Raw genomic sequence first — 26,501 nt, 5'->3', positions numbered from 1 at the left:
TTTCAGAAACCTATCCTACATTGCCACTGCATGTGTACAGACCTCCCCATGCTGACCACCCCGTGGTGCTTTTGTCCATCCTACATTGACACTCACTGCCTATCCTAATTCAGACACTACGATTCACACCACCCCGTGATGTATTTCTCACTCCTACTAGTGAATGTAATGTTACACACCTGTACAATGCACAACACCCCGCAATGTTTTTCAGAAACCTATCCTACATTGCCACTGCATGGTTCCTGACCTCCCCATGCTGACCACCCCGTGGTGCTTTTCTCCATCCAACCTTGCCACTCACTGCTTATCCTAATTCAGACCCTATGATTCACACCACCCCGTGATGTTTTTCTCCCTCCTATCAGTGAATGTAATGTTACACACCCATACAATGCGCACCACCCCGCGATGTTTTTCAGAAACCTATCCTACATTGCAACTGCATGTTTCCTGACCTCCCCAAGCTGACCACCCCCTGTTGCTTATCTCCATCCTAATTGCCACTCACTGCCTATCCTAATTCAGACCCTATGATTCACACCACCCTGTGATGTATTTCTCACTTCTACTAGTGAATGTAATGTTACACACCCATACGATGAGCACCATCCCGCGATGTTTTTCAGAACCCTATACTACATTGCCACTGCATGTTTCCTGACCTACCCATGCTGACCACCCCGTGGTGCTTTTCTCCATCCTCCATTGCCACTCACTGCCTATACTAATTCAGACCCTATGATTCACACCACCCTGTGATGTTTTTGTAACTCCAACTAGTGAATAAAATGTTACACACTCATGCAATGCGCAGCACCCTGCGATGTTTTTCAGAAACCTATCCTACATTGCCACTGTATATGTCCTGACCTCCCCATGCTGACCACCCCGTGGTGCTTTTCTCCATCCTACATTGCCACTCACTGCCTATCCTAATTCAGACCCTATGATTGACACCACCTCGTGATGTTTTTCTCACTCCTACTAGTGAATGTAATGTTACACACTCATACAATGCGCACCACCCTGCGAGGTTTTTCAGAAACTTATCCTACATTGCCACTGCATGTGTCCTGACCTCCCCATGCTGACCACACCATGGTGCTTTTCTCCATCCTATCTTGCCACTCACTGCCTATCCTAATTTAGACCCTATGATTCACACCACCCCATGATATTTTTCTCTCTCCTACCAGTGAATGTAATGTTACACACTCATACAATGCGCACCACCCCGCGATGTTTTTCAGAAACCTATCCTACATTGCCACTGCATGTTACCTGACCTCCCCATGCTGACCACCCCCTGTTGCTTTTCTCCATCCTACATTGCCACTCACTGCCTATCCTAATTCAGACCCTATGATTCACACCACCCTGTGATTTATTTCTCACTCCTACTAGTGAATGTAATGTTACACACCTATACGATGAGCACCATCCCGCGATGTTTTTCAGAACCCTATCCTACATTGCCACTGCATGTTTCCTGACCTCACCATGCTGACCACCCCGTGGTGCTTCTCTCCATCCTACTTTGCCACTCACTGCCTATACTAATTCAGACCCTATGATTAACACCACCCCGTGATGTTTTTGTAACTCCTACTAGTGAATGAAATGTTACACACTCATACAATGTGCACCACCCTGCGATGTTTTTCAGAAACCTATCCTACATTGCCACTGCATGTATCCTGACCTCCCCATGCTGACCACCCCGTGGTGCTTTTCTCCATCCTACATTGCCACTCACTGCCTATCCTAATTCAGACCCTATGATTCACACCACCCCGTGATGTTTTTCTCTCTCCTACTATTGAATGTAATGTTACACACTCATACAATGCGCACCAACCTGCGAGGTTTTTTAGAAACCTATCCTACAATGCCAAAGCATGTGTCCTGACCTCCCCATGCTGACCACCCAGTGGTGCTTTTCTCCATCCTACATTGCCACTCACTGCCTATACTAACTCAGACCCTATGATTCACACCACCCCTTGATGTATTTCTAACTCCTACTAGTGAATGTAATGTTACACACCCATACAATGCACACCATCCCGCGATGTTTTTCAGAAACCTATCCTATATTGCCACTGCACGTGTCCTGACCTCCCCATGCTGACCACCCCGTGGTGCTTTTCTCCATCCTACATTGCCACTCACTGCCTATCCTAATTCAGACACTATGATTCACACCACCCCGTGATGTTTTTCAAACTCCTACTAGTGAATGTAATGTTACACACCCATACAATGCGCACCACCTGCGATGTTTTTCAGAAACCTACCCTATGTTGCCACAGCATGTGTCCTGACCTCCCCATGGTGACCACCACGTGGTGCTTTTCTCCATCCTACATTGCCACTCACTTCCGATCCTAATTCAGACCCTATGATTCTCACCACCCCGTGATGTTTTTCTCACTCCTACTAGTGAATGTAATGTTTCCCACCCATACGATGCTCACCACCCTGCGATGTTTTTCAGAAACCTATCCTACATTTCCACTGCATGTTTCCTGACCTCCCCATGCTGGCCACCCCGTGTTGCTTTTCTCCATCCTACATTGCCACTCACTGCCTATCCTAATTCAGACCGTATGATTGACACCACCTCGTGATGTTTTTCTCACTCCTACTAGTGAATGTAATGTTACACACTCATACAATGCGCACCACCCTGCGAGGTTTTTCAGAAACCTATCCTACATTGCCACTGCATGTGTCCTGACCTCCCCATGCTGACCACACCGTGGTGCTTTTCTCCATCCTACCTTGCCACTCACTGCCTATCCTAATTCAGACCCTATGATTCACACCACCCTGTGATGTATTTCAAACTCCTATTAGTGAATGTAATGTTACACACCCATACGATGAGCACCATCCCGCGATGTTTTTCAGAACCCTATCCTACATTGCCACTGCATGTTTCCTGACTTCCCCATGCTGACCACCCCGTGGTGCTTCTCTCCATCCTACTTTGCCACTCACTGCCTATACTAATTCAGACCCTATGATTAACACCACCCCGTGATGTTTTTAAAACACCTACTAGTGAATGAAATGTTACACACTCATACAATGTGCACCACCCTGCGATGTTTTTCAGAAACCTATCCTACGTTGCCACTGCCTATGTCCTGACCTCCCCATGCTGACCACCCCGTCGTGCTTTTCTCCATCCTACATTGCCACTCACTGCCTATCCTAATTCAGACCTATGATTCACACCACCCTGTGATGTTTTTCTCACTCCTACTAGTGAATGTAATGTTACACACCCATACCATGCGCACCACCCCGCGATGTTTTTCAGAAACCTATCCTACATTGCCACTGCATGTGTCCGGACCTCCCCATGCTGACCACCCCGTGGTGCTTTTCTCCATCCTACATTGCCACTCACTGCCTATCCTAATTCAGACCGTATGATTCACACCACCCCGTGATGTTTTTCTCACTCCTACTAGTGAATGTAATGTTACACACCCAAAAAATGCGCACCACACCGCGATGTTTTTCAGAAACCTATCCAACATGGCCACTGCATGTTTCCTGCCCTCCCCATGCTGACCACCCCTTGGTGCTATTCTCCATCCTACATTGCCACTCACTGCCTATCCTAATTCAGACCCTATGATTCACACCACCCCGTGATGTTTTTCTCACTCCTACTAGTGAATGTAACGTTACACACCCATACCATGCGCACCACCCCACGATGTTTTTCAGAAACCTATCCTACATTGCCACTGCATGTTTCCTGACCTCCACATGCTGGCCACCCCGTGGTGCTTTTCTCCATCCTACATTGTCACTCACTGCCTATCCTAATTCAGTCCCTATGATTCACACCACCCCGTGATGTTTTTGTAACTCCTACTAGTGAATGAAATGTTACACACTCATGCAATGAGCACCACCCTGAGATGTTTTTCAGAAACCTATCCTACATTGCAACTGTATATGTCCTGACCTCCCCATGCTGACCACCCCGTGGTGCTTTTCTCCATCCTACATTGCGACTCACTGCCTATCCTAACTCAGACCCTATGATTCACACCACCCCGTGATGTTTTTCTCACTCCTACTAGTGAATGTAATGTTACACACCCATACAATGCACACCATCCCGCCATGTTTTTCAGAAACCTATCCTACATTGCCATTGCATGTGTCCTGACCTCCCCATGCTGAGCACCCCGTGGTGCTTTTCTCCATCCTACATTGTCACTCACTTCCTAACCTAATTCAGACCCTATGATTCACAGCACCCCGTGATGTTTTTCTCACTCCTACTATTGAATGTAAGGTACACACCCATACAATGCGCACCACCCCGCGATGTTTTTCAGAAACCCATCCTACATTGCCACTGCATGTTTCCTGACCTCCCCATGCTGACCACCCCGTGGTGCTTTTCTCCATCCTACATTGCCACTCACTGCCTATCCTAATTCAGACCCTATGATTCACACCACCCCGTGATGTTTTTCTCACTCCTACTAGTGAATGTAATTTTACACACCCATACAATGCGCACCACCCCGCGATGTTTTTCAGAAACCTATCCTACATTGCCACTGCATGTGTCCTGACCTCCCCATGCTGACCACCCCGTGGTGCTTTTCTCCATGGTACATTGCAATTCACTGCCTATCCTAATTCAGACCCTATGATTCACACCACCCCGTGATGTTTTTCTCACTCCTACTATTAAATGTAATGTTACACACTCATACAATGCGCACCACCCTGCGAGGTTTTTTAGAAACCTATCCTACAATGCCAAAGCATGTGTCCTGACTTCCCCATGCTGACCACCCAGTGGTGCTTTTCTCCATCCTACATTGCCACTCACTGCCTATACTAACTCAGACCCTATGATTCACACCACCCCGTGATGTATTTCTCACTCCTACTAGTGAATGTAATGTTACACACCCATACAATGCACACCACCCTGCGATGTTTTTCAGAAACCTATCCTACATTGCCACTGCATGTTTCCTGACCTCCCCATGATGACAACCACGTGGTGCTTTTCTCCATCCTACATTGCGACTCGCTGCCTATCCTAACTCAGACCCTATGATTCACACCACCCCGTGATGTTTTTCTCACTCCTACTAGTGAATGTAATGTTACACACCCATACAATGCGCACCACCCCGCGATGTTTTTCAGAAACCCATCCTACATTGGCACTGCATGTTTCCTGACCTCCCCATGCTGACCACCCCGTGGTGCTTTTCTCCATCCTACATTGCCACTCACTGCGTATCCTAATTCAGACCCTATGATTCACACCACCCAGTAATGTTTTTCTCACTCCTACTAGTGAATGTAATTTTACACACCCATACAATGTGCACCACCCCGCGATGTTTTTCAGAAACCAATCCTACATTGCCACTGCATGTGTCCTGACCTCCCCATGCTGACCACCCCGTGGTGCTTTTCTCCATGCTACATTGCAATTCACTGCCTATCCTAATTCAGACCCTATGATTCACATCACCCCGTGATGTTTTTCTCACTCCTACTAGTGAATGTAATGTTACACACCCATACGATGCGCACCACCCCGCGATGTTTTAAAGAAACCTATCCTACATTGCCACTGCATGTTTCCTGACCTCCCCATGCTGACCACCCCGTGGTGCTTTTCTCCATCCTACATTGCCACTCACTGCCTATCCTAATTCAGACTCTATGATTCACACCACCCCGTGATGTTTTTCTCACTCCTACTAGTGAATATAATCTTACACACCCATACAATGTGCACCACCCCGCGATGTTTTTCAGAAACCTATCCTACATTGCCATTGCATGTGTCCTGACCTCCCCATGCTGACCACCCCGTGGTGCTTTTCTCCATCCTACATTGTCACTCACTGCCTATCCTAATTCAGACCCTATGATTCACAGCACCCCGTGATGTTTTTCTCACTCCTACTATTGAATGTAAGGTACACACCCATACAATGCGCACCACACCGCGATTTTGTTCAGAAACCTATCCAACATGGCCACTGCATGTTTCCTGACCTCCCCATGCTGACCACCCCGTGGTGCTTTTCTCCATCCTACATGGCCAATCACTGCCTATCCTAATTCAGACCCTATGATTCACACCACCCCGTGATGTTTTCCTCACTCCTACCTAGTGAATGCAATGTTATACACCCATACAATGCGCACCACCCTGCGATGTTTTTCAGAAACCTACCCAATGTTGCCACAGCATGTGTCCTGACCTCCCCATGGTGACCACCCCGTGGTGCTTTTCTCCATCCTACATTGCCACTCACTGCCTATCCTAATTTAGACAGTATGATTCACACCACCCCGTGATGTTTTTCAAACTCCTACTAGTGAATGTAATGTTACACACCCATACAATGCGCACCACCCCGCAATGTTTTTCAGAAACCTATCCTACATTGCCACTGCATGTTTCCTGACCTCCCCATGCTGACCACCTCGTGGTGCTTTTCTCCATCCTACATTGCCACTCACTGCCTATACTAATTCAGACCCTATGATTCACACCACCCCGTGATGTTTTTGTAACTCCTACTAGTGAATGAAATGTTACACACTCATGCAATGTGCACCACCTTGCGATGTTTTTCAGAAACCTATCCTACATTGCCACTGTATATGTCCTGACCTCCCCATGCTGACCACCCCGTCGTGCTTTTCTCCATCCTACATTGCCACTCACTGCCTATCCTAAATCAGACCCTATGATTCACACCACCCCGTGATGTTTTTCTCACTCCTACTAGTGAATGTATTATTACACACCCATACCATGCGCACCACGACACGATGTTTTTCAGAAACCTATCCTACATTGCCACTGCATGTGTCCTGACCTCCCCATGCTGACAACCCTGTGGTGCTTTTCTCCATCCTACATTGCGACTCACTGCGTATCCTAACTCAGACCCTATGATTCACACCACCCCGTGATGTTTTTCAAACTCCTACTAGTGAATGTAATGTTACACACCCATACAATGCACACCATCCCGCGATGTTTTTCAGAAACCTATCCTACATTGAAACTGCATGTTTCCTGACCTCCCCATGCTGACCACCCCGTGGTGCTTTTCTCCATCCTAAATTGCCACTCACGGCCTATCCTAATTCAGACCCTATGATTCACACCACCCCGTGATGTTTTTCTCACTCCTACTATCGAATGTAAGGTACACACCCATACAATGCGCACCACCCCTTGATGTTTTTCAGAAACCTATCCTACATTGCCACTGCATGTGTCCTGAACTCCGCATGCTGACCACCACGTGGTGCTTTTCTCCATCCTACATTGCCACTCACTGCCTATCCTAATTCAGACCCTATATTTCACACCACCCCGAGATGTTTTTCTCACTCCTACTATTGAATGTAATGTTACACACCCATACAATGCGCACCACACCGCGATGTTGTTCAGAAACCTATCCAACATGGCCACTGCATGTTTCCTGACCTCCCCATGCTGACCACCCCGTGGTGCTTTTCTCCATCCTACATTGCCAATCACTGCCTATCCTAATTCAGACCCTATGATTCACACCACCCCGTGATGTTTTCCTCACTCCTACCTAGTGAATGCAATGTTACACACCCATACAATGCGCACCACCCTGCGATGTTTTTCAGAAACCTACCCAATGTTGCCACAGCATGTGTCCTGACCTCCCCATGGTGACCACCCCGTGGTGCTTTTCTCCATCCTACATTGCCACTCACTGCCTATCCTAATTCAGACCCTATGATTCACACCACCTCGTGATGTTTTTCTCACTCCTACTAATGAATGTAATGTTACACACCCATACGATGCTCACCACCCTGCGATGTTTTTCAGAAACCTATCCTACATTGCCACTGCATGTTTCCTGACCTCCCCATGCTGACCATCCGTGGTGCTTTTCTCCATCCTACATTGCCACTCACTGCCTATCCTAATTCAGACCCTATGATTCACACCACCCCGTAATGTTTTTCTCACTCCTACTAGTGAATGTAATTTTACACACCCATACAATGCGCACCACTCCGCGATGTTTTTCAGAAACCTATCCTACATTGCCACTGCATGTATCCTGAACTCTGCATGCTGACCACCACGTGGTGCTTTTCTCCATCCTACATTGCCACTCACTGCCTATACTAACTCAGACCCTATGATTCACACCACCCCGTGATGTATTTCTCACTCCTACTAGTGAATGTAATGTTACACACCCATACAATGCACACCATCCCGCGATGTTTTTCAGAAACCTATCCTACATTGCCACTGCATGTGTCCTGACCTCCCCATGGTGACCACCCCGTGGTGCTTTTCTCCATCCTACATTGCCACTCACTGCCTATCCTAAATTAGACACTATGATTCACACCACACCGTGATGTTTTTCAAACTCCTACTAGTGAATGTAATGTTACACACCCATACAATGCGCACCACCCCGCAATGTTTTTCAGAAACCTATCCTACATTGCCACTGCATGTTTCCTGACCTCTCCATGCTGACCACCTCGTGGTGCTTTTCTCCATCCTACATTGCCACTCACTGCCTATACTAATTCAGACCCTATGATTCACACCACCCCGTGATGTTTTTGTAACTCCTACTAGTGAATGAAATGTTACACACTCATGCAATGTGCACCACCCTGCGATGTTTTTCAGAAACCTATCCTACATTGCCACTGTATATGTCCTGACCTCCCCATGCTGACCACCCCGTCGTGATTTTCTCCATCCTACATTGCCACTCACTGTCTATCCTAAATCAGACCCTATGATTCACACCACCCCGTGATGTTTTTCTCACTCCTACTAGTGAATGTATTATTACACACCCATACCATGCGCACCACGACACGATGTTTTTCAGAAACCTATCCTACATTGCCACTGCATGTGTCCTGACCTCCCCATGCTGACAACCCCGTGGTGCTTTTCTCCATCCTACATTGCGACTCACTGCCTATCCTAACTCAGACCCTATGATTCACACCACCCCGTGATGTTTTTCTCACTCCTACTAGTGAATGTAATGTTACACACCCATACAATGCACACCATCCCGCGATGTTTTTCAGAAACCTATCCTACATTGAAACAGCATGTGTCCTGACCTCCCCATGCTGACCAGCCCGTGGTGCTTTTCTCCATCCTAAATTGCCACTCACGGCCTATCCTAATTCAGACACTATGATTCACACCACCCCGTGATGTTTTTCTCACTCCTACTATCGAATGTAAGGTACACACGCATACAATGCGCACCACCCCGCGATGTTTTTCAGAAACCTATCCAACATTGCCACTGCATGTTTCCTGACCTCCCCATGCTGACCACGCCGTGGTGCTTTTCTCCATCCTACATTGCCACTCACTGCCTATCCTAATTCAGACTCTATGATTCACACCAACCCGTAATGTTTTTCTCACTCCTACTAGTGAATGTAATGTTACACACCCATACATTGCGCACCACCCCTTGATGTTTTTCAGAAACCTATCCTACATTGCCACTGCATGTGTCCTGAACTCCGCATGCTGACCACCACGTGGTGCTTTTCTCCATCCTACATTGCCACTCACTGCCTATCCTAATTCAGACCCTATATTTCACACCACCCCGAGATGTTTTTCTCACTCCTACTATTGAATGTAATGTTACACACTCATACAATGCGCACCACCCTGCAAGGTTTTTTAGAAACCTATCCTACTATGCCAAAGCATGTGTCCTGACCTCCCCATGCTGACAACCCAGTGGTGCTTTTCTCCATCCTATATTGCCACTCACTGCCTATGCTAACTCAGAACCTATGATTCACACCACCCCGTGATGTTTTTCTCACTCCTACTAGTGAATGTAATGTTACACACCCATACAATGCGCACCATCCCGCGATGTTTTTCAGAAACCTATCCTACATTGCCACTGCATGTGTCCTGACCTCCCCATGCTGACCACCCCGTGGTGCTTTTCTCCATCCTACATTGCCACACACTGCCTATCCTAATTCAGACCCTATGATTCACACTACCCCGTGATGTTTTTCTCACTCCTACTAGTGAATGTAATGTTACACACCCATACGATGCACACCATCCCGCGATGTTTTTCAGAAACCTATCCTACATTGCCACTGCATGTTTCTTGACCTCCCCATGCTGACCACCCCGTGGTGCTTTTCTCCATCCTACATTGCCACTCACTGCCTATCCTAATTCAGACTCTATGATTCACACCACCCCGTGATGTTTTTCTCACTCCTACTAGTGAATATAATCTTACACACTCATACAATGTGCACCACCCTGCGAGGTTTTTTAGAAACCTATCCTACAATGCCAAAGCATGTGTCTTGACCTCCCCATGCTGACCACCCAGTGGTGCTTTTCTCCATCCTACATTGCCACTCACTGCCTATACTAACTCAGACCCTATGATTCACACCACCCCGTGATGTATTTCTCACTCCTACTAGTGAATGTAATGTTACACACCCATACAATGCACACCGTCCCGCGATGTTTTTCAGAAACCTATCCGACATTGCCACTGCATGTTTCCTGACCTCCCCATGCTGACCACCCCGTGGTGCTTTTCTCCATCCTACATGGCCAATCACTGCCTATCCTAATTCAGACCCTATGCTTCACACCACCCCGTGATGTTTTCCTCACTCCTACCTAGTGAATGTAATGTTACACACCCATACGATGCTCACCACCCTGCGATGTTTTTCAGAAACCTATCCTACATTGCCACTGCATGTTTCCTGACCTCCACATGCTGGCCTCCCCGTGGTGCTTTTCTCCATCCTACATTGCCACTCACTGCCTATCCTAATTCAGTCCCTATGATTCACACCACCCCGTGATGTTTTTCTCACTCCTACTAGTGAATGTAATGTTACACACCCATACGATGCGCACAACCCCGCGATGTTTTTCAGAAACCTATCCTACACTGCCACTGCATGTTTCCTGACCTCCCCATGCTGACCACCCCGTGGTGCTTTTCTCCATCCTACATTGCCACTCACTGCCTATCCTAATTCAGACTCTATGATTCACACCACCCCGTGATGTTTTTCTCACTCCTACTAGTGAATATAATCTTACACACTCATACAATGTGCACCACCCTGCGAGGTTTTTTAGAAACCTATCCTACAATGCCAAAGCATGTGTCTTGACCGCCCCATGCTGACCACCCAGTGGTGCTTTTCTCCATCCTACATTGCCACTCACTGCCTATACTAACTCAGACCCTATGATTCACACCACCCCGTGATGTATTTCTCACTCCTACTAGTGAATGTAATGTTACACACCCATACAATGCACACCGTCCCGCGATGTTTTTCAGAAACCTATCCTACATTGCCACTGCATGTGTCCTGACCTCCCCATGCTGACCACCCCGTGTTGCATTTCTCCATCCTACATTGCCACTCACTGCCTTTCCTAATTTAGACACTATGATTCACACCACCCCGTGATGTTTTTCAAACTCCTACTAGTGAATGTAAAGTTACACACCCATACAATGCGCACCACCCCGCAATGTTTTTCAGAATCCTATCCTACATTGCCACTGCATGTTTCCTGACCTCCCCATGCTGACCACCCCGTGGTGCTTTTCTCCATCCTACATTGCCACTCACTGCCTATACTAATTCAGACCCTATGATTCACACCACCCCGTGATGTTTTTGTAACTCCTACTAGTGAATGAAATGTTACACACTCATGCAATGCGCACCACCCTGCGATATTTTTCAGAAACCTATCCTACATTGCCACTGTATATGTCCTGACCTCCCCATGCTGACCACCCCGTCGTGCTTTTCTCCATCCTACATTGCCACTCAATGCCTATCCTAAATCAGACCCTATGATTCACACCACCCCGTGATGTTTTTCTCACTCCTACTATTGAATGTATTGTTACACACCCATACCATGCGCACCACCCCACGATGTTTTTCAGAAACCTATCCTAGATTGCCACTGCATGTGTCCTGACCTCCCCATGCTGACAACCCCGTGGTGCTTTTCTCCATCCTACATTGCGACTCACTGCCTATCCTAACTCAGACCCTATGATTCACACCACCCCGTGATGTTTTTCTCACTCCTACTAGTGAATGTAATGTTACACACCCATACAATGCACACCATCCCGCGATGTTTTTCAGAAACCTATCCGACATTGCCACTGCATGTTTCCTGACCTCCCCATGCTGACCACCCCGTGGTGCTTTTCGCCATCCTACATTGCCACTCACTGCCTATCCTAATTCAGACTCTATGATTCACACCACCCCGTGATGTTTTTCTCACTCCTACTAGTGAATGTAATGTTACACACCCATACAATGCGCACCACCCCGCGATGTTTTTCAGAAACCTATCCTACATTGCCACTGAATGTGTCCTGAGCTCCGCATGCTGACCACCACGTGGTGCTTTTCTCCATCTTACATTGCCACTCACTGCCTATTCTAATTCAGACCCTATGATTCACACCACCCCGTGATGTTTTTCTCACTCCTACTATTGAATGTAATGTTACACACTCATACAATGCGCACCACCCTGCGAGGTTTTTTAGAAACCTATCCTACAATGCCAAAGCATGTGTCCTGACCTCCCCATGCTGACCACCCAGTGGTGCTTTTCTCCATCCTACATTGCCACTCACTGCCTATACTAACTCAGACCCTATGATTCACAACACCCCGTGATGTTTTTCTCACTCCTACTAGTGAATATAATGTTACACACCCATACAATGCACACCATCCGGCGATGTTTTTCAGAAACCTATCCTACATTGCCACTGCATGTTTCCTGACCTCCCCATGCTGACCACCCCGTGGTGCTTTTCTCCATCCTACATTGCCACTCACTGCCTATCCTAATTCAGACCCTATGATTCACACCACCCCGTGATGTTTTTCTCACTCCTACTAGTGAATGTAATGTTACACACCCATACGATGCTCACCACCCTGCGATGTTTTTCAGAAACCTATCCTACATTGCCACTGCATGTTTCCTGACCTCCACAGGCTGGCCTCAACGTGGTGCTTTTCTCCATCCTACATTGCCACTCACTGCCTATCCTAATTCAGACCCTATGATTCACACCACCCCGTGATGTTTTTCTAACTCCTACTAGTGAATGTAATGTTACACACCCATATGATGCGCACCACCACACGATGTTTCTCAGAAACCTATCCTACATTGCCACTGCATGTTTCCTGACCTCCCCATGCTGACCACCCCGTGGTGCTTTTCTCCATCCTACATTGCCACTCACTGCCTATCCTAATTCAGACCCTATGATTCACACCACCCGGTGATGTTTTTCTCACTCCTACTAGTGAATGTAATTTTACACACCCATACAATGCGCACCACCCCGCGATGTTTTTCAGAAACCTATTGTACATTGCCACTGCATGTTTCCTGACCTCCCCATGCTGACCACGCCGTGGTGCCTTTCTCCATCCTACATTGCCACTCACTGCCTATCCTAATTCAGACCCTATATTTCACACCACCCCGAGATGTTTTTCTCACTCCTACTATTGAATGTAATGTTACACACTCATACAATGCGCACCACCCTGCGAGGTTTTTTAGAAACCTATCCTACTATGCCAAAGCATGTGTCCTGACCTCCCCATGCTGACAACCCAGTGGTGCTTTTCTCCGTCCTATATTGCCACTCACTGCCTATGCTAACTCAGACCCTATGATTCACACCACCCCGTGATGTTTTTCTCACTCCTACTAGTGAATGTAATGTTACACACCCATACAATGCGCACCATCCCGCGATGTTTTTCAGAAACCTATCCTACATTGCCACTGCATGTGTCCTGACCTCCCCATGCTGACCACCCCGTGGTGCTTTTCTCCATCCTACATTGCCACACACTGCCTATCCTAATTCAGACCCTATGATTCACACTACCCCGTGATGTTTTTCTCACTCCTACTAGTGAATGTAATGTTACACACCCATACGATGCACACCACCCCGCGATGTTTTTCAGAAACCTATCCTACATTGCCACTGCATGTTTCTTGACCTCCCCATGCTGACCACCCCGTGGTGCTTTTCTCCATCCTACATTGCCACTCACTGCCTATCCTAATTCAGACTCTATGATTCACACCACCCCGTGATGTTTTTCTCACTCCTACTAGTGAATATAATCTTACACACTCATACAATGTGCACCACCCTGCGAGGTTTTTTAGAAACCTATCCTACAATGCCAAAGCATGTGTCTTGACCGCCCCATGCTGACCACCCAGTGGTGCTTTTCTCCATCCTACATTGCCACTCACTGCCTATACTAACTCAGACCCTATGATTCACACCACCCCGTGATGTATTTCTCACTCCTACTAGTGAATGTAATGTTACACACCCATACAATGCACACCGTCCCGCGATGTTTTTCAGAAACCTATCCTACATTGCCACTGCATGTGTCCTGACCTCCCCATGCTGACCACCCCGTGTTGCATTTCTCCATCCTACATTGCCACTCACTGCCTTTCCTAATTTAGACACTATGATTCACACCACCCCGTGATGTTTTTCAAACTCCTACTAGTGAATGTAAAGTTACACACCCATACAATGCGCACCACCCCGCAATGTTTTTCAGAATCCTATCCTACATTGCCACTGCATGTTTCCTGACCTCCCCATGCTGACCACCCCGTGGTGCTTTTCTCCATCCTACATTGCCACTCACTGCCTATACTAATTCAGACCCTATGATTCACACCACCCCGTGATGTTTTTGTAACTCCTACTAGTGAATGAAATGTTACACACTCATGCATTGCGCACCACCCTGCGATATTTTTCAGAAACCTATCCTACATTGCCACTGTATATGTCCTGACCTCCCCATGCTGACCACCCCGTCGTGCTTTTCTCCAACCTACATTGCCACTCAATGCCTATCCTAAATCAGACCCTATGATTCACACCACCCCGTGATGTTTTTCTCACTCCTACTAGTGAATGTATTGTTACACACCCATACCATGCGCACCACCCCACGATGTTTTTCAGAAACCTATCCTAGATTGCCACTGCATGTGTCCTGACCTCCCCATGCTGACAACCCCGTGGTGCTTTTCTCCATCCTACATTGCGACTCACTGCCTATCCTAACTCAGACCCTATGATTCACACCACCCCGTGATGTTTTTCTCACTCCTACTAGTGAATGTAATGTTACACACCCATACAATGCACACCATCCCGCGATGTTTTTCAGAAACCTATCCGACATTGCCACTGCATGTTTCCTGACCTCCCCATGCTGACCACCCCGTGGTGCTTTTCGCCATCCTACATTGCCACTCACTGACTATCCTAATTCAGACTCTATGATTCACACCACCCCGTGATGTTTTTCTCACTCCTACTAGTGAATGTAATGTTACACACCCATACAATGCGCACCACCCCGCGATGTTTTTCAGAAACCTATCCTACATTGCCACTGAATGTGTCCTGAGCTCCGCATGCTGACCACCACGTGGTGCTTTTCTCCATCTTACATTGCCACTCACTGCCTATCCTAATTCAGACCCTATGATTCACACCACCCCGTGATGTTTTTCTCACTCCTACTATTGAATGTAATGTTACACACTCATACAATGCGCACCACCCTGCGAGGTTTTTTAGAAACCTATCCTACAATGCCAAAGCATGTGTCCTGACCTCCCCATGCTGACCACCCAGTGGTGCTTTTCTCCATCCTACATTGCCACTCACTGCCTATACTAACTCAGACCCTATGATTCACAACACCCCGTGATGTTTTTCTCACTCCTACTAGTGAATATAATGTTACACACCCATACAATGCACACCATCCGGCGATGTTTTTCAGAAACCTATCCTACATTGCCACTGCATGTTTCCTGACCTCCCCATGCTGACCACCCCGTGGTGCTTTTCTCCATCCTACATTGCCACTCACTGCCTATCCTAATTCAGACCCTATGATTCACACCACCCCGTGATGTTTTTCTCACTCCTACTAGTGAATGTAATGTTACACACCCATACGATGCTCACCACCCTGCGATGTTTTTCAGAAACCTATCCTACATTGCCACTGCATGTTTCCTGACCTCCACAGGCTGGCCTCAACGTGGTGCTTTTCTCCATCCTACATTGATACTCACTGCCTATCCTAATTCAGACCCTATGATTCACACCACCCCGTGATGTTTTTCTAACTCCTACTAGTGAATGTAATGTTACACACCCATATGATGCGCACCACCACACGATGTTTTTCAGAAACCTATCCTACATTGCCACTGCATGTTTCCTGACCTCCCCATGCTGACCACCCCGTGGTGCTTTTCTCCATCCTACATTGCCACTCACTGCCTATCCTAATTCAGACCCTATGATTCACACCACCCGGTGATGTTTTTCTCACTCCTACTAGTGAATGTAATTTTACACACCCATACAATGCGCACCACCCCGCGATGTTTTTCAGAAACCTATCCTACATTGCCACTGCATGTTTCCTGACCTCCCCATGCTGACCACGCCGTGGTGCTTTTCTCCATCCTACATTGCCACTCACTGCCTATCCTAATTCAGACCCTATATTTCACACCACCCCGAGATGTTTTTCTCACTCCTACTATTGAATGTAATGTTACACACTCATACAATGCGCACCACCCTGCGAGGTTTTTTAGAAACCTATCCTACTATGCCAAAGCATGTGTCCTGACCTCCCCATGCTGACAACCCAGTGGTGCTTTTCTCCATCCTATATTGCCACTCACTGCCTATGCTAACTCAGACCCTATGATTCACACCACCCCGTGATGTTTTTCTCACTCCTACTAGTGAATGTAATGTTACACACCCATACAATGCGCACCATCCCGCGATGTTTTTCAGAAACCTATCCTACATTGCCACTGCATGTGTCCTGACCTCCCCATGCTGACCACCCCGTGGTGCTTTTCTCCATCCTACATTGCCACACACTGCCTATCCTAATTCAGACCCTATGATTCACACTACCCCGTGATGTTTTTCTCACTCCTACTAGTGAATGTAATGTTACACACCCATACGATGCACACCACCCCGCGATGTTTTTCAGAAACCTATCCTACATTGCCACTGCATGTTTCTTGACCTCCCCATGCTGACCACCCCGTGGTGCTTTTCTCCATCCTACATTGCCACTCACTGCCTATCCTAATTCAGACTCTATGATTCACACCACCCCGTGATGTTTTTCTCACTCCTACTAGTGAATATAATCTTACACACTCATACAATGTGCACCACCCTGCGAGGTTTTTTAGAAACCTATCCTACAATGCCAAAGCATGTGTCTTGACCTCCCCATGCTGACCACCCAGTGGTGCTTTTCTCCATCCTACATTGCCACTCACTGCCTATCCTAAATCAGACCCTATGATTCACACCACCCCGTGATGTTTTTCTCACTCCTACTATTGAATGTAAGGTACACACCCATACAATGCGCACCACCCCGCGATGTTTTTCAGAAACCTATCCGACATTGCCACTGCATGTTTCCTGACCTCCCCATGCTGACCACCCCGTGGTGCTTTTCTCCATCCTACATGGCCAATCACTGCCTATCCTAATTCAGACCCTATGCTTCACACCACCCCGTGATGTTTTCCTCACTCCTACCTAGTGAATGTAATGTTACACACCCATACGATGCTCACCACCCTGCGATGTTTTTCAGAAACCTATCCTACATTGCCACTGCATGTTTCCTGACCTCCACATGCTGGCCTCCCCGTGGTGCTTTTCTCCATCCTACATTGCCACTCACTGCCTATCCTAATTCAGACCCTATGATTCACACCACCCCGTGATGTTTTTCTCACTCCTACTAGTGAATGTAATGTTACACACCCATACGATGCGCACAACCCCGCGATGTTTTTCAGAAACCTATCCTACACTGCCACTGCATGTTTCCTGACCTCCCCATGCTGACCACCCCGTGGTGCTTTTCTCCATCCTACATTGCCACTCACTGCCTATCCTAATTCAGACTCTATGATTCACACCACCCCGTGATGTTTTTCTCACTCCTACTAGTGAATATAATCTTACACACTCATACAATGTGCACCACCCTGCGAGGTTTTTTAGAAACCTATCCTACAATGCCAAAGCATGTGTCTTGACCGCCCCATGCTGACCACCCAGTGGTGCTTTTCTCCATCCTACATTGCCACTCACTGCCTATACTAACTCAGACCCTATGATTCACACCACCCCGTGATGTATTTCTCACTCCTACTAGTGAATGTAATGTTACACACCCATACAATGCACACCGTCCCGCGATGTTTTTCAGAAACCTATCCTACATTGCCACTGCATGTGTCCTGACCTCCCCATGCTGACCACCCCGTGTTGCATTTCTCCATCCTACATTGCCACTCACTGCCTTTCCTAATTTAGACACTATGATTCACACCACCCCGTGATGTTTTTCAAACTCCTACTAGTGAATGTAAAGTTACACACCCATACAATGCGCACCACCCCGCAATGTTTTTCAGAATCCTATCCTACATTGCCACTGCATGTTTCCTCACCTCCCCATGCTGACCACCCCGTGGTGCTTTTCTCCATCCTACATTGCCACTCACTGCCTATACTAATTCAGACCCTATGATTCACACCACCCCGTGATGTTTTTGTAACTCCTACTAGTGAATGAAATGTTACACACTCATGCAATGCGCACCACCCTGCGATATTTTTCAGAAACCTATCCTACATTGCCACTGTATATGTCCTGACCTCCCCATGCTGACCACCCCGTCGTGCTTTTCTCCATCCTACATTGCCACTCAATGCCTATCCTAAATCAGACCCTATGATTCACACCACCCCGTGATGTTTTTCTCACTCCTACTAGTGAATGTATTGTTACACACCCATACCATGCGCACCACCCCACGATGTTTTTCAGAAACCTATCCTAGATTGCCACTGCATGTGTCCTGACCTCCCCAAGCTGACAACCCCGTGGTGCTTTTCTCCATCCTACATTGCGACTCACTGCCTATCCTAACTCAGACCCTATGATTCACACCACCCCGTGATGTTTTTCAAACTCCTACTAGTGAATGTAATGTTACACACCCATACAATGCACACCATCCCGCGATGTTTTTCAGAAACCTATCCGACATTGCCACTGCATGTTTCCTGACCTCCCCATGCTGACCACCCCGTGGTGCTTTTCGCCATCCTACATTGCCACTCACTGCCTATCCTAATTCAGACTCTATGATTCACACCACCCCGTGATGTTTTTCTCACTCCTACTAGTGAATGTAATGTTACACACCCATACAATGCGCACCACCCCGCGATGTTTTTCAGAAACCTATCCTACATTGCCACTGAATGTGTCCTGAGCTCCGCATGCTGACCACCACGTGGTGCTTTTCTCCATCTTACATTGCCACTCACTGCCTATCCTAATTCAGACCCTATGATTCACACCACCCCGTGATGTTTTTCTCACTCCTACTATTGAATGTAATGTTACACACTCATAAAATGCGCACCACCCTGCGAGGTTTTTTAGAAACCTATCCTACAATGCCAAAGCATGTGTCCTGACCTCCCCATGCTGACCACCCAGTGGTGCTTTTCTCCATCCTACATTGCCACTCACTGCCTATACTAACTCAGACCCTATGATTCACAACACCCCGTGATGTTTTTCTCACTCCTACTAGTGAATATAATGTTACACACCCATACAATGCACACCATCCGGCGATGTTTTTCAGAAACCTATCCTACATTGCCACTGCATGTTTCCTGACCTCCCCATGCTGACCACCCCGTGGTGCTTTTCTCCATCCTACATTGCCACTCACTGCCTATCCTAATTCAGACCCTATGATTCACACCACCCCGTGATGTTTTTCTCACTCCTACTAGTGAATGTAATGTTACACACCCATACGATGCTCACCACCCTGCGATGTTTTTCAGAAACCTATCCTACATTGCCACTGCATGTTTCCTGACCTCCACAGGCTGGCCTCAACGTGGTGCTTTTCTCCATCCTACATTGCCACTCACTGCCTATCCTAATTCAGACCCTATGATTCACACCACCCCGTGATGTTTTTCTAACTCCTACTAGTGAATGTAATGTTACACACCCATATGATGCGCACCACCACACGATGTTTTTCAGAAACCTATCCTACATTGCCACTGCATGTTTCCTGACCTCCCCATGCGGACCACCCCGTGGTGCTTTTCTCCATCCTACATTGCCACTCACTGCCTATCCTAATTCAGACCCTATGATTCACACCACCCAGTGATGTTTTTCTCACTCCTACTAGTGAATGTAATTTTACACACCCATACAATGCGCACCACCCCGCGATGTTTTTCAGAAACCTATCCTACATTGCCACTGCATGTTTCCTGACCTCCCCATGCTGACCACCCGTGGTGCTTTTCTCCATCCTACATTGCCACTCACTGCCTATCCTAATTCAGACCCTATGATTCACAGCACCCCGTAATGTTTTTCTCACTCCTACTAGTGAATGTAATTTTACACACCCATACAATGCGCACCACCCCTTGATGTTTTTCAGAAACCTATCCTACATTGCCACTGCATGTGTCCTGAACTCCGCATGCTGACCACCACGTGGTGCTTTTCTCCATCCTACATTGCCACTCACTGCCTATCCTAATTCAGACCCTATATTTCACACCACCCCGAGATGTTTTTCTCACTCCTACTATTTAATGTAATGTTACACACTCATACAATGCGCACCACCCTGCGAGGTTTTTTAGAAACCTATCCTACTATGCCAAAGCATGTGTCTTGACCTCCCCATGCTGACAACCCAGTGGTGCTTTTCTCCATCCTATATTGCCACTCACTGCCTATGCTAACTCAGACCCTATGATTCACACCACCCCGTGATGTTTTTCTCACTCCTACTAGTGAATGTAATGTTACACCCCCATACAATGCGCACCATCCCGCGATGTATTTCAGAAACCTATCCTACATTGCCACTGCATGTGTCCTGACCTCCCCATGCTGACCACCCCGTGGTGCTTTTCTCCATCCTACATTGCCACACACTGCCTATCCTAATTCAGACCCTATGATTCACACTACCCCGTGATGTTTTTCTCACTCCTACTAGTGAATGTAATGTTACACACCCATACGATGCGCACCACCCCGCGATGTTTTTCAGAAACCTATCCTACATTGCCACTGCATGTTTCTTGACCTCCCCATGCTGACCACCCCGTGGTGCTTTTCTGCATCCTACATTGCCACTCACTGCCTATCCTAATTCAGACTCTATGATTCACACCACCCCGTGATGTTTTTCTCACTCCTACTAGTGAATATAATCTTACACACTCATACAATGTGCACCACCCTGCGCGGTTTTTTAGAAACCTATCCTACAATGCCAAAGCATGTGTCTTGACCTCCCCATGCTGACCACCCAGTGGTGCTTTTCTCCATCCTACATTGCCACTCACTGCCCAAACTAACTCAGACCCTATGATTCACACCAACCCGTGATGTATTTCTCACTCCTACTAGTGAATGTAATGTTACACACCCATACAATGCACACCGCCCCGCGATGTTTTTCAGAAACCTATCCTACATTGCCACTGCATGTGTCCTGACCTCCCCATGCTGACCACCCCGTGTTGCATTTCTCCATCCTACATTGCCACTCACTGCCTTTCCTAATTTAGACACTATGATTCACACCACCCCGTGTTGTATTTCAAACTCCTACTAGTGAATGTAATGTTACATACCCATACAATGCGCACCACCCCGCAATGTTTTTCAGAATCCTATCCTACATTGCCACTGCATGTTTCCTGACCTCCCCATGCTAACCACCCCGTGGTGCTTTTCTCCATCCTACATTGCCACTCACTGCCTATACTAATTCAGACCCTATGATTCACACCACCCCGTGATGTTTTTGTAACTCCTACTAGTGAATGAAATGTTACACACTCATGCAATGCGCACCACCCTGCGATATTTTTCAGAAACCTATCCTACATTGCCACTGTATATGTCCTGACCTCCCCATGCTGACCACCCCGTCGTGCTTTTCTCCACCCTACATTGCCACTCACTGCCTATCCTAAATCAGACCCTATGATTCACACCACCCCGTGATGTTTTTCTCACTCCTACTAGTGAATGTATTGTTACACACCCATACCATGCGCACCACCCCACGATGTTTTTCAGAAACCTATCCTACATTGCCACTGCATGTGTCCTGACCTCCCCATGCTGACAACCCCGTGGTGCTTTTCTCCATCCTACATTGCGACTCACTGCCTATCCTAACTCAGACCCTATGATTCACACCACCCCGTGATGTTTTTCTCACTCCTACTAGTGAATGTAATGTTACACACCCATACAATGCACACCATCCCGCGATGTTTTTCAGAAACCTATCCGACATTGCCACTGCATGTTTCCTGACCTCCCCATGCTGACGACCCCGTGGTGCTTTTCTCCATCCTACATTGCCACTCACTGCCTATCCTAATTCAGACCCTATGATTCACACCACCCCGTGATGTTTTTCTCACTCCTACTAGTGAATGTAATGTTACACACCCATACGATGCTCACCACCCTGCGATGATTTTCAGAAACCTATCCTACATTGCCACTGCATGTTTCCTGACCTCCACATGCTGGCCTCAAGGTGGTGCTTTTCTCCTTCCTACATTGCCACTCACTGCCTATCCTAATTCAGACCCTATGATTCACACCACCCCGTGATGTTTTTCTAACTCCTACTAGTGAATGTAATGTTACACACCCATATGATGCGCACCACCACACGATGTTTTTCAGAAACCTATCCTACATTGCCACTGCATGTTTCCTGACCTCCCCATGCTGACCACCCCGTGGTGCTTTTCTCCATCCTACATTGCCACTCACTGCCTATCCTAATTCAGACTCTATGATTCACACCACCCCGTGATGTTTTTCTCACTCCTACTAGTGAATGTAATCTTACACACCCATACAATGCGCACCACCCCGCGATGTTTTTCAGAAACCTATCCTACATTGCCACTGCATGTTTCCTGACCTCCCCATGCTGACCACCCGTGGTGCTTTTCTCCATCCTACATTGCCACTCACTGCCTATCCTAATTCAGACCCTATGATTCACAGCACCCCGTAATGTTTTTCTCACTCCTACTAGTGAATGTAATTTTACACACCCATACAATGCGCACCACCCCTTGATGTTTTTCAGAAACCTATCCTACATTGCCACTGCATGTGTCCTGAACTCCGCATGCTGACCACCACGTGGTGCTTTTCTCCATCCTACATTGCCACTCACTGCCTATCCTAATTCAGACCCTATATTTCACACCACCCCGAGATGTTTTTCTCACTCCTACTATTGAATGTAATGTTACACACTCATACAATGCGCACCATCCCGCGATGTTTTTCAGAAACCTATCCTACATTGCCACTGCATGTGTCCTGACCTCCCCATGCTGACCACCCCGTGGTGCTTTTCTCCATCCTACATTGCCACTCACTGCCTATCCTAATTCAGACACTATGATTCACACCACCCCGTGATGTTTTTCAAACTCCTACTAGTGAATGTAATGTTACACACCCATACAATGCGCACCACCCCGCAATGTTTTTCAGAAACCTATCCTACATGGCCACTGCATGTTTCCTGACCTCCACATGCTGGCCTCCCCGTGGTGCTTTTCCCCATCCTACATTGCCACTCACTGCCTATCCTAATTCAGACCCTATGATTCACACCACCCCGTGATGTATTTCTCACTCCTACTAGTGAATGTAATGTTACACACCCATACAATGCGCACCACCCTGCAATGTTTTTCAGAAACCTATCCTGCATTGCCACTGCATGTTTCCTGACCTCCCCATGCTGGCCACCCCGTGTTGCTTTTCTCCATCCTACATTGCCACTCACTGCCAATCCTAATTCAGACCCTATGATTGACACCACCTCGTGATGTTTTTCTCACTCCTACTAGTGAATGAAATGTTACACACTCATACAATGCGCACCACCCTGCGAGGTTTTTCAGAAACCTATCCTACATTGCCACTGCATGTCTCCTGACCTCCCCATGCTGACCACACCGTGGTGCTTTTCTCCATCCTACCTTGCCACTCACTGCCTATCCTAATTCAGACCCTATGATTCACACAACCCCATGATATTTTTCTCTCTCCTACCAGTGAATGTAATGTTACACACCCATACAATGCGCACCACCCCGCGATGTTTTTCAGAAACCTATCCTACATTGCCACTGCATGTTTCCTGACCTCCCCATGCTGACCACCCCCTGTTGCTTTTCTCCATCCTACATTGCCACTCACTGCCTATCCTAATTCAGACACTATGATTCACACCACCCTGTGATGTATTTCTCACTCCTACTAGTGAATGTAATGTTATACACGCATACGATGAGCACCATCCCGCGATGTTTTTCAGAACCCTATCCTACATTGCCACTGCATGTTTCCTGACTTCCCCATGCTGACCACCCCGTGGTGCTTCTCTCCATCCTACTTTGCCACTCACTGCCTATACTAATTCAGACCGTATGATTAACACCACCCCGTGATGTTTTTTTAACTCCTACTACTGAATGAAATGTTACACACACATACAATGTGCACCACCCTGCGATGTTTTTCAGAAACCTATCCTACATTGCCACTGCATATGTCCTGACCTCCCCATGCTGACCACCCCGTCGTGCTTTTCTCCATCCTACATTGCCACTCACTGCCTATCCTAATTCAGACCTATGATTCACACCACCCCGTGATGTTTTTCTCACTCCTACTAGTGAATGTATTGTTACACACCCATACCATGCGCACCACCCCACGATGTTTTTCAGAAAACTATCCTACATTGCCACTGCATGTTTCCTGACCTCCCCATGCTGACAACCCCGTGGTGCTTTTCTCCATCCTACATTGCGACTCACTGCCTATCCTAACTCAGACCCTATGATTCACACCACCCCGTGATGTTTTTCTAACTCCTACTATTGAATGTAATGTTACACACTCATACAATGCGCACCACCCTGCGATGTTTTTCAGAAACCTATCCTACATTGCCACTGCATGTTTCCTGACCTCCACATGCTGGCCTCAACGTGGTGCTTTTCTCCATCCTACATTGCCACTCACTGCCTATCCTAATTCAGACCCTATGATTCACACCACCCCGTGATGTATTTCTCACTCCTACTAGTGAATGTAATGTTACACACCCATACAATGCGCACCACCCTGCAATGTTTTTCAGAAACCTATCCTGCATTGCCACTGCATGTTTCCTGACCTCCCCATGCTGGCCACCCCGTGTTGCTTTTCTCCATCCTACATTGCCACTCACTGCCAATCCTAATTCAGACCCTATGATTGACACCACCTCGTGATGTTTTTCTCACTCCTACTAGTGAATGAAATGTTACACACTCATACAATGCGCACCACCCTGCGAGGTTTTTCAGAAACCTATACTACATTGCCACTGCATGTCTCCTGACCTCCCCATGCTGACCACACCGTGGTGCTTTTCTCCATCCTACCTTGCCACTCACTGCCTATCCTAATTCAGACCCTATGATTCACACCACCCCATGATATTTTTCTCTCTCCTACCAGTGAATGTAATGTTACACACCCATACAATGCGCACCACCCCGCGATGTTTTTCAGAAACCTATCCTACATTGCCACTGCATGTTTCCTGACCTCCCCATGCTGACCACCCCCTGTTGCTTTTCTCCATCCTACATTGCCACTCACTGCCTATCCTAATTCAGACACTATGATTCACACCACCCTGTGATGTATTTCTCACTCCTACTAGTGAATGTAATGTTATACACGCATACGATGAGCACCATCCCGCGATGTTTTTCAGAACCCTATCCTACATTGCCACTGCATGTTTCCTGACTTCCCCATGCTGACCACCCCGTGGTGCTTCTCTCCATCCTACTTTGCCACTCACTGCCTATACTAATTCAGACCGTATGATTAACACCACCCCGTGATGTTTTTTTAACTCCTACTACTGAATGAAATGTTACACACACATACAATGTGCACCACCCTGCGATGTTTTTCAGAAACCTATCCTACATTGCCACTGCATATGTCCTGACCTCCCCATGCTGACCACCCCGTCGTGCTTTTCTCCATCCTACATTGCCACT

The sequence above is a fragment of the Cavia porcellus genome, unplaced genomic scaffold (assembly GCF_034190915.1).
Source record: "Cavia porcellus strain 051 isolate PalLab524CR breed Dunkin Hartley unplaced genomic scaffold, mCavPor4.1 scaffold_27, whole genome shotgun sequence".
NCBI classification, from domain to species: domain Eukaryota; kingdom Metazoa; phylum Chordata; class Mammalia; order Rodentia; family Caviidae; genus Cavia; species Cavia porcellus.
Note: the sequence above shows the minus strand (reverse complement) of the source record.